This window comes from Choristoneura fumiferana, chromosome 19 (assembly GCF_025370935.1).
Source record: "Choristoneura fumiferana chromosome 19, NRCan_CFum_1, whole genome shotgun sequence".
Lineage (NCBI taxonomy): Eukaryota > Metazoa > Arthropoda > Insecta > Lepidoptera > Tortricidae > Choristoneura > Choristoneura fumiferana.
Genome location: NC_133490.1, coordinates 3,311,595 through 3,321,009, shown reverse-complemented (window position 1 = coordinate 3,321,009; position 9,415 = coordinate 3,311,595). Strand labels below are relative to the sequence as shown.

Below are 9,415 nucleotides of genomic sequence, written 5' to 3'. Positions count from 1 at the left end.
GAGATTGACGCCTCAACATTTGGCCTTACGATACCGGATTTATACCCAGCGACCACCGAAGGAGGTCAATTAGCGATCAAGCAGTGTGCAAACAGCGAGATCAAAGGACAGCGCAGGCGATACGTGGCGGATTTGCAAGTATTGTACTCAGATCAGGCCCAACTGTGCAACAACAATTAAAATTTCATAAACCACGCAGACTACAAGCAGCGGATTTGCAAGTGTTCATACTCAGATCAGGCCTAGTTTAACTGCGTGGCACAAACGGTCGTCAAGAAGTTAATTAACGAAGGGTGATTCGTAAGCAGAAAGTGCCTATTTGCAGGAGTGAAGTACCCCAAAGGGCCCACCTACGGAAACAAACCACAGTTTTAACTTAATCAAGAAATTTACAACAAGAAGAATTAATTACTTCATCATCAAGCAGTCGTCGTCTGCAATCATTATTACAATACCTACGTGAGCACCGAGGAAGGCATAACTAATTGTGAGTTCGTTCCGATTTTTCACTTTGTGTCCATTCCCAGTTGCATTTAACGTTTAACATAATTGATTTCCTAGTCATTATCATCATTAAAGTCATTCGTCAATAGATACGAGTACCTACATTGGTAAAATCATTTACCTTTGGAATGCCCCAACTTCAATCGTTTAGGTACAACCTTTAATTAGGTACCTAACGAAATTTATTAAGAGAAATATAATAATTAAATTCACTATTCATTAGTTCTTCTTTGTAACATTTTACCAAAATTTAAGGTAATTTCACGTAACTAGTCGTAACAAATTTCTAGTGCTTAATTGTATAAGTACAAAATCTAATTGCCTATCAATCAATTTCCATTTGATTCGTGTTTAGGTTTCATCTGCAAGTGGCTAATATTTTATTTAATTTCTGTGCTTAAAAGACGATTTACGGTGCTTTCCAGCAACGCAGCACAGTGTCGTACTGTGTCAGGCTTCTTGCGTGGCTGTAAGCGAGCGCTTCTCAGAGTCGTGCACGGTGTCTGCGCATGCACAGCGGCCAGCGCGCATTCCTCCGCCTTGAGAACAAAAGGCGACCCGGCGCATGTTTACTTGTTTCCTCGCATTTTGCCTACTTTTTGCATTTATAATATTATATTTTTTGATTTAACTATCGCTTCACTTGCATATCTATTCGCGAAGTACCTATTACTTGCATTTTCATTCTTGGCACTAAGTATATAATGGATCTCAAAGGCTTAATTAGAGTGCGAGCTTCGTATAAATCCAAGCTTACGCAATTTAAATCATATTTAGAAGTCGTTCTAAGTTGCGAATCACTTAGTAACCTACAACTCAAAGAAATTAATATTCGTTTGTCTAAATTCGAGGAACTTTATGCATATTTCGACAGCACGCAGTCTGACATAGAACGTCTGTCTGAAATTCCAGACGACCAGTTTAAAGAACGTAAGGAATTTGAAGATCAGTACTACGCGGCCGTCGCCGGCGCTCGAGAGGTGTTGGACAGGCACAGCGGCGCTGCGGGCGGCGCCGACAGCCTCCAGTCGGCGGAGTCAGGTTCGAGGGCTGTCCTTACAGGTGGGCCAAGCTTAAAGTTACCCACTATCCAACTGCCAAGTTTTTCTGGTCGCTATCAAGATTGGCTCGAGTTCCATGATACCTATGCGTCATTAATTCATTCGAATAATTCAATACCCACGATTCATAAATTTCATTATTTGCGCGCAGCCTTAACCGATAGTGCTGCTTTAATTATCCGCTCCTTAGACTTTTCAGCGGATAACTATGAGGTTGCATGGTCGCTGTTATGCGATCGTTATAAATAATAATAGATTACTGATAAACAATCATATCCAAGCCATTTTTAATATTGAACCCGTGATCAAAGAGTCTGCGCGAGCTCTCAGAAATATTATAGACATTGTTAATAAAAACCTCAGAGCTCTCGCTACGCTGAAGTTGCCTACCGATCATTGGGACGTGCTTGTGATCTACATGATTTCTAATAAGTTGGATCCTTTGACTAGACGTGAATGGGAGGAACACCGAAACACCATTAAAGATATTCCTACACTGAACGAGTTTCAAGGATTCCTGAAAAATCGTGCTGATTTATTGGAAACCATGGCAGAGTCACAGGCGCAGCAAAGGCGTCGTCATAGCGATGTTAGTCATGTTCGACCTAAAACCTTTGTCGCAAACCAGCTAACCCCGCCTTCGTTTTCACGTTCATGCGCTCTGTGTAATAATAAACATGCCGTTTATCAGTGTCCAATATTTAAATCTTTAACTGTAGAAACACGTCTGCAAAAGGCAAACAGTTTAAAGTTATGTCTCAATTGTTTACGACCTAGGCATCCAGACAAAAAGTGTCGGCTAGGTCCGTGCTTACAGTGCTCAAAGTGGCACAATTCACTATTACATACGGACGACCAATCGTCTCATGCCAGCGCTGACAGCTCTGGCGCTCCAGGCACAAGCTCCGTACTGACTGCCTCCGCCGCCGAGCGGGGCGAGCACACTGATGACGACCACCAAACGACAATATCGCTCTGTCGTCTACCACCGCTGATCACAGCAGCGTGCTGTTGTCTACGGCACTCGTCGACGTCGCTGATCGCGATGGTAACAAAATCACTGTGCGCGCACTGTTGGACAACGGTAGTACTTGTTGCTTGATGACAGAGAAATTATATTCCAAGCTTAATTTACCTGCATATTCAACTTCAACTTCTGTTGAAGGATTAAATTGTCAGTCGTCACGCATCACAAAACGGTGTGATGTAGCTATATCTTCTCGTCATGACAAATACGTAGTTGACATAAATTGCTTCATTGTACCTCAGATTACGCAACTTTTACCAGTTCGAAAGGTTGACTGTACATCACTAAATATTCCTCCTAATATTTTCTTAGCTGACCCAACATTCCATTTGCCATCAGAAATAGATTTGTTGTTAGGTGCTGAAATATTTGGAGTGTTTTAGGTACACATAGAATTTCATTAGGTAAAAATAAACCGTCTCTAAATAAGAGTAAATTTGGTTATTTAGTGTCAGGTACGGTTCTGTCATGCAAAGGTAATAATAATAATACTACAGTCCATTGCAATTTTTTACAAAATACCGCTGATAATGAGCTTCAAAATCAATTAAATCAATTTTTTGAGCTTGAACCAGTTCGAGCTCCAGATCATAACATTTTATCTAAAGATGACAATGCATGCGAAAGTCATTTTACACTGAACACAACCCGTCAGTCAGACGGGCGTTTTATAGTAAAAATTCCATTAAAGGAAACCTCCAGGGGTATTAGGAGATTCTTATGAACAGGCTTTAAGTCGATTTTTATGTTTAGAGCGCAGGTTTAAACGCGATACTAACTTTAAAAATAAATATTGTGACTTTATTTCGGAGTACATTAAACTAGGTCATATGACCGAAAATAAGCACTTTAATCGTGAGGAAACCTCTTACATTCTCCCTCATCACGGAGTGTTGCGAGAAATGAGTCTCACGACTAAGCTCCGTGCTGTATTCGACGGATCAGCTGTGACGACTTCCGGTTTGTCACTGAACAATATTCAACATGTAGGTCCAACAGTTCAAGACGACCTCATTAGCATATTAATTCGATTTCGTCAGCATAGATACGTAGTGAGTGCAGATATAGATAAATTTTATAGGCAGTGTTTAATACATGATTCACAGCGCAATTTGCAACAAATACTGTGGCGTTTTAACCCCACAGAAGAATTAAAAACATATAAATTAAACACAGTTACCTACGGAACTGCTTCCGCCCCCTATCTCGCGACCAGGTGTCTGGTACAGTTAGGCAAAGAATGCGCTGACAGTGAAGTAGCTAGTGCTATCCTACATGATTTTTACATAGATGACCTGATTTCAGGTCATGATTCTGAAGATAGATTAATTCAAATATCGATGGCAGCAAGTAAAAGAAGACATCTACGAAATTGCTATTTTACAGGAGAGCGTATTTAGTAAAAAATAATGACTACTTGAGATTAATGGACCGATTAACATGAATTTTTCTATGATGCATTAAAATAATGTCTTTGTTGATTGTTTAACAGATTTTATTTCTGTACCATTATTTTAATGAATAATTGTAGATGTCTTTTTTTACATTGAAAGAGCTTAAACGTAGAGGAAGACATCTGCCTGATATCCGTTTATGCGTTGTAATGAAACAAACGCCTATTCCGTTATAAAAATCGAATAAGCTAAGGTAAGAATCTCCAGTAAAACTTAGAGGAGTGTTTAAGATAATCTAAACAATATGCAACGAGTATTCACTCTTTTTTTGATAAAATTTTGTAGATGTCTTTATTTACTTTGCATTAATAATTTTATTCATATTATTAAACGAGTTATCTACCACTCAACTTCATCGCTGTCTATCATATAAATTAATTTATTTCGTTTCAAAAACACGCAAAATATGTGTTAAAATAAAATTACAATTTTGTTTTATTTTTGTTTATTCATAATTGTTTTTTCGTACTCAAAAGCTAAGTTATTTTTATAGTTTTACACTACTATATTAAATAAATCAACAGTACCTAGGTACAAGTAATAAAATTAGAAAATATATACCAAAAACAAAACAATATAAACTGTAAAAAATAAAACAGTATGTACTATAATCTTAATACTAAAAACAATATAATGCTATAATGAATGTGGATAATTCAAAAATTGTCATCAATGGCCGCACTGATCAGAGGCCCGTCATCGTTAGTGGAAATCTTCTTGATGTTGTTTCGGAGTACACAATTACCTTCGCCAGATTTTGCAGTTAAGGTACCAACACATGCTAGTTACTAGCACGAAAGCATGCTACTATTGAGCAAATGCTACCTACTAGCTTGTATGCATAGGGACGTGCTACTATTAAGCATGCTTTTTCTGTGTTATACAGGTACAGCCGGTTCTAGCATGCTTATAAGCATGCTTATTAGCATGCTAGTAACGAGCATAATGTAACAGTAGCCTTAGGTATAAACAACTTTGAGAAGGAGGCCAGAGGAGGATTCAGCTGGGCTGGGCAGCATTTGGAAAATTATGTCGAGTTTTCTCGTCAATTATACCGTAATGCCTGAAAACGAAAGTTTTTAACCAGTGCGTCCTACCCGTCATGACATACCTACGGAGCTGAAACGTGGCTCTGCGAGCTATGGACCGAACTATGCTCAGAGTTTTTCTGAAGGATAAAACCCGCAACGAGACTATCCGACACAGAACTAAGGTCATCGACATAGCTCCTAGAATAAGCAAGTGGCAGTGGGCTGGTCATATCTGTTGAAGCACCGACAACCGCTGAAGTTATTGAGTCTCGGCAAACGTAGTGTAAGACGCCCTCCGACCAGATAGAGAGACGATCGGCGAAAGGCTGCTGGTAGAAGCTGGATGCGTCTAGCCGAGGACAGGACGCAATGGCGGTTTGTGGGGGAGGCCTATGTCCGGACTGCTATTGGCTGATGATGAATAGTATAATCGATATCCTACTACTTCTACCTATTAGGAAAAAACAGATTGCTCGTCATCATCAGTCAAGATCTGTTCAGGCGTGTTGTATCCAAAAAGCGGTAAGCTGCAAGCAATAGAAACTTGAGTACTGACTTAGGTTGTTTAAGAATTTTAATTCATTTTCTTTAAAAAAATAAAAACAAGTGTACGAAACCAATGTTAAAAGTACTACGTAAGTGTTTAAATATTTTAAGAAAAAAAAACAAATAATTTCCTCATAGAAATTAGAAATAATAAATTTGTAGATTGAGACATATGCAAAAAGTATGACGTATAAACGGACAAGTGGCATATGTCCGTGTTTACGTCAGGCCGTAACCTCAAAAGAAATCTCATTACTAGCGCTAATATTGCAACAATTATCACTATAATATAACATGATTGTTTCACAGGTCCTCACTTTCGTAGGTATCTTGCATTGTTTTCTTAAAATTTGACAAATCCGAATGTGACAGGTGACTGATGACTTTATTGACGTTTCAAGCATCCTGTCAAACCTCCGAAGTAAAAGGGGATAAATTCAAATGTCCGTTTCTACTGCGATGTTTTTTAAAAAGCTGGTGTAGATGTTTTCTTTTACGTGCCAAATTTTCTTCATTATTTTGAAATTTGAAATATTTTTTTAACAGTCTTGTAGATATGGTTGAAATAAGTTATTTTTTGTAAAAAAAGCATTTTTGAAAAAATGTAGTTGTCCGTATCTACTTTGCTGCCATCGATATGTAACACACTTACAAATGTACTTCACAGCGGTCAGTTTCATTTACGTAAATGGCGCTCCAATAATTCTTACCTACTTAATCAGATTCAAGGTCAAAATTCTAGTGATGAATTGCTTAAAATAAATAAAAATGAATATTCTAAAACCTTAGGTTTGCTTTGGTCCAGTACAGAGGATAATTTAACATTTTCAGTTGACGTTAATACGTTTCCTAACCCGATTAGCAAACGCAATATCTTATCGACAATCGCAAAGATCTTTGATCCACTAGGATTAATAAACCCTATTGTTTTACAAGCTAAAATAATTTTACAAAGGTTGTGGGCAACTAAAGTGTCATGGGACGAACCTTTATCTTCTGAATTTCAGTCAGATTGGGCAAATTTCGTAAAACATTTGCACGAATTAAATAATATATAATCCCACGACGCGTTTTATGCCTATCACCCATAAAAATAGAAATTCATGCTTTTAGCGATGCATCTATTCAGGCATATTCAGCATGCATCTATATTCGTTCGATTTCACAGAATGGAGAGGTCTCTGTACATTTAATTATGGCCAAAAGCAAAGTGGCCCCACCTAAGCCTACGACAATCCCACGGTTGGAGCTATGTGGAGCCCTTTTATCAGCTTGTCTAGTTGACAAGGTAAAAACAGCCTTGCGCTTAAATATTGATAGCTGTTATTACTGGTGCGATTCCACCATAGTACTCGGTTGGATTAATTCACCGAAATTAACTTTAAAATCTTTTGTTTTAAACCGCATCAACGAAATAACGGAAAATACGGATCCTAGCTCATGGCACTATGTGCCAACTGAATTAAATCCCGCCGATATCGGGTCTAGAGGGTTTATACCTTCACAATTAAACCAGTCAAATATTTGGTGGTTTGGACCTGATTATTTATTATTAAATAAAGAACATTGGCCTAAAAAACCAACTCATAAAGTTGACAACTTACCAGAAACTAAAATTGTATGCCACGTCTCATTAACAGAACAAGTGCAATTGGAAGAGATGAATACTTTTGTGACTAAATATTCTAGCTTCGAAAAATTACGTCGAATATTAGCTTATGTTCATAGATTTATCTTTAACTGTCGTTATCCAAACAACAAATTTACGAACTATTTAAAATTTTCGGAGTTAAATTCATCAGTTAACTCATTATGTGTAATCGTGCAAAAAGAAATGTTTAAAAATGAATACAATGTACTTAAAAATAATAATCAGTTGCCCTTAAAAAATAAATTAATAAATGTAAATCCTTTTTTACATACAGACAATTTAATAAGAGTGGGTGGTCGATTATCTAATTCTAACTATGACTATGACACAAAACACCCCATTATACTGCACGCATCTCATCATGTCACTAAACTTTTATTTGAGTATTATCACAAACTACTGCTTCACGCGGGTCCGCAGCTTTTACTTGCCACAATACGACATAAATATTGGCCTATTGGTGGACGCAACCTTGCTCGAAAAACCGTTCACAATTGTATAACTTGCTGTCGATTCGCAGGTAAAAGTGTACAGCCCATTATGGGTAATCTACCTGAACAACGTGTTCACATTGACTATCCTTTTATTAATACAGCTGTTGATTATGCTGGTCCTATTTTGATAGCGAACAGAAAGGGAAGAGGATGTCAGTTGATTAAATCCTACGTATGCGTATTTGTATGCTTGGCTGTAAGGGCAGTTCACATCGAGCTTGTTACCGAGTTAAGTTCACAGGCTTTCATTGCCGCCTTGAACAGATTCATTGCCCGCAGAGGCAAACCTGCCAACATTTTCTCGGACAATGCTTCTAATTTCGTAGGGACTTCTAATGAACTCGCTCGTTTATTAAAATCATCTTCGCTGGAAATAAGTAAATATGCGTCGGAGAACTCCATAAATTTTCAGTTTTCACCAGCTTACAGCCCCCATTTTAACGGTTTAGCCGAGGGTTCCGTGAAATCTATTAAGCATCATTTGAAGAGAGTATTGGCCCTTGCAAATTTAACATACGAGGAAATGAATACATTACTCGTCCAAATCGAATCAATCCTCAATTCTCGGCCTCTGACGCCTTTATCATCAGACCCCAGAGACTTAGTTCCCCTAACTCCAGCTCATTTTTTGATCGGACGAACTCTGATGATGTTGCCATCGCCTCAGGTCAACGACTCCACAGTCTCCGTTTCACGATACATGAGGACGCAGCAGTTAAAGACTCATTTCTGGAGTAGATACTATAAAGAGTACATTTCAGAACTCCAGAAGAGACAAAAATGGCACAAGGATGGCCGGCGCCTCAAACTTGGCGAGATGGTGGTTGTAAAGGACGACCGCCTGCCCCCCAACCGCTGGCTGCTCGGCCGCGTCACCGGCCTACACCCTGGCTCCGACGGCGTGCCACGCGTCGCCGATGTGTACACCACCTCCGGACTCTACGAAGAGCCTTTAATCGACTCTGCCCACTGCCGATTTTGGAAACTTCCGTTCCCAAGGGGGAGCATGTTAACGCCGTATAAACTGCAAGCAAAGCGCTCGGGCATGCGATAAACACCGAGCGCCTCACTCGGCTTTACGACGTCGCACCTATCACACCTATGTACTTTTTATGATTTTTTTATTATATACTGTAAAGTTTGAGTCAAGTTTTAATCATCTCCTGATCTTCAACACGCACCCTTGCATCGAGATTGACGCCTCAACAGATGATACGCAATAACAATAAAATTGATTGAAAATACAAACTGAAATATAAATGCACAGAAAAACCAGAAAAATAAGACCAGCACTGGGAATCGAACCCAGGTCCTCGGCATTCCGTGCCACGTGCTATACCGCTACACCACTGCTGGACAAAGGTACAGACACGAATTTCCCCTATACACCACATATCTCAGCTTGTTTGTTTCTTATTTAGCCACTTAAGCAGTGACGCTAGCGACATCTATACCGTAGCCCTCATCGAGAAACTTTCGGCACTCCATTGGAACTAACCGCTCACCCGGACAATCAATTTAAGTAGGTTTTACGGGATGACCGTAAAAGTAAAAATTTGGAATTGAAATTAAAAAATACAAAAAGATTCCAAAAAACCAATCTTAATAAAATTTATTCCTTTTTGAAACACTCTTTCTGAAATAACA

General features: G+C 38.8%; 1 pseudogene; it reads left to right on the top strand.

The window, feature by feature from the left end:
- Window positions 1–375: 375 nt before the first annotated feature.
- LOC141438573 (uncharacterized) lies at window positions 376–8,791 on the top strand (annotated as a pseudogene).
- The last annotated feature ends 624 nt before the right edge of the window (window positions 8,792–9,415 follow it).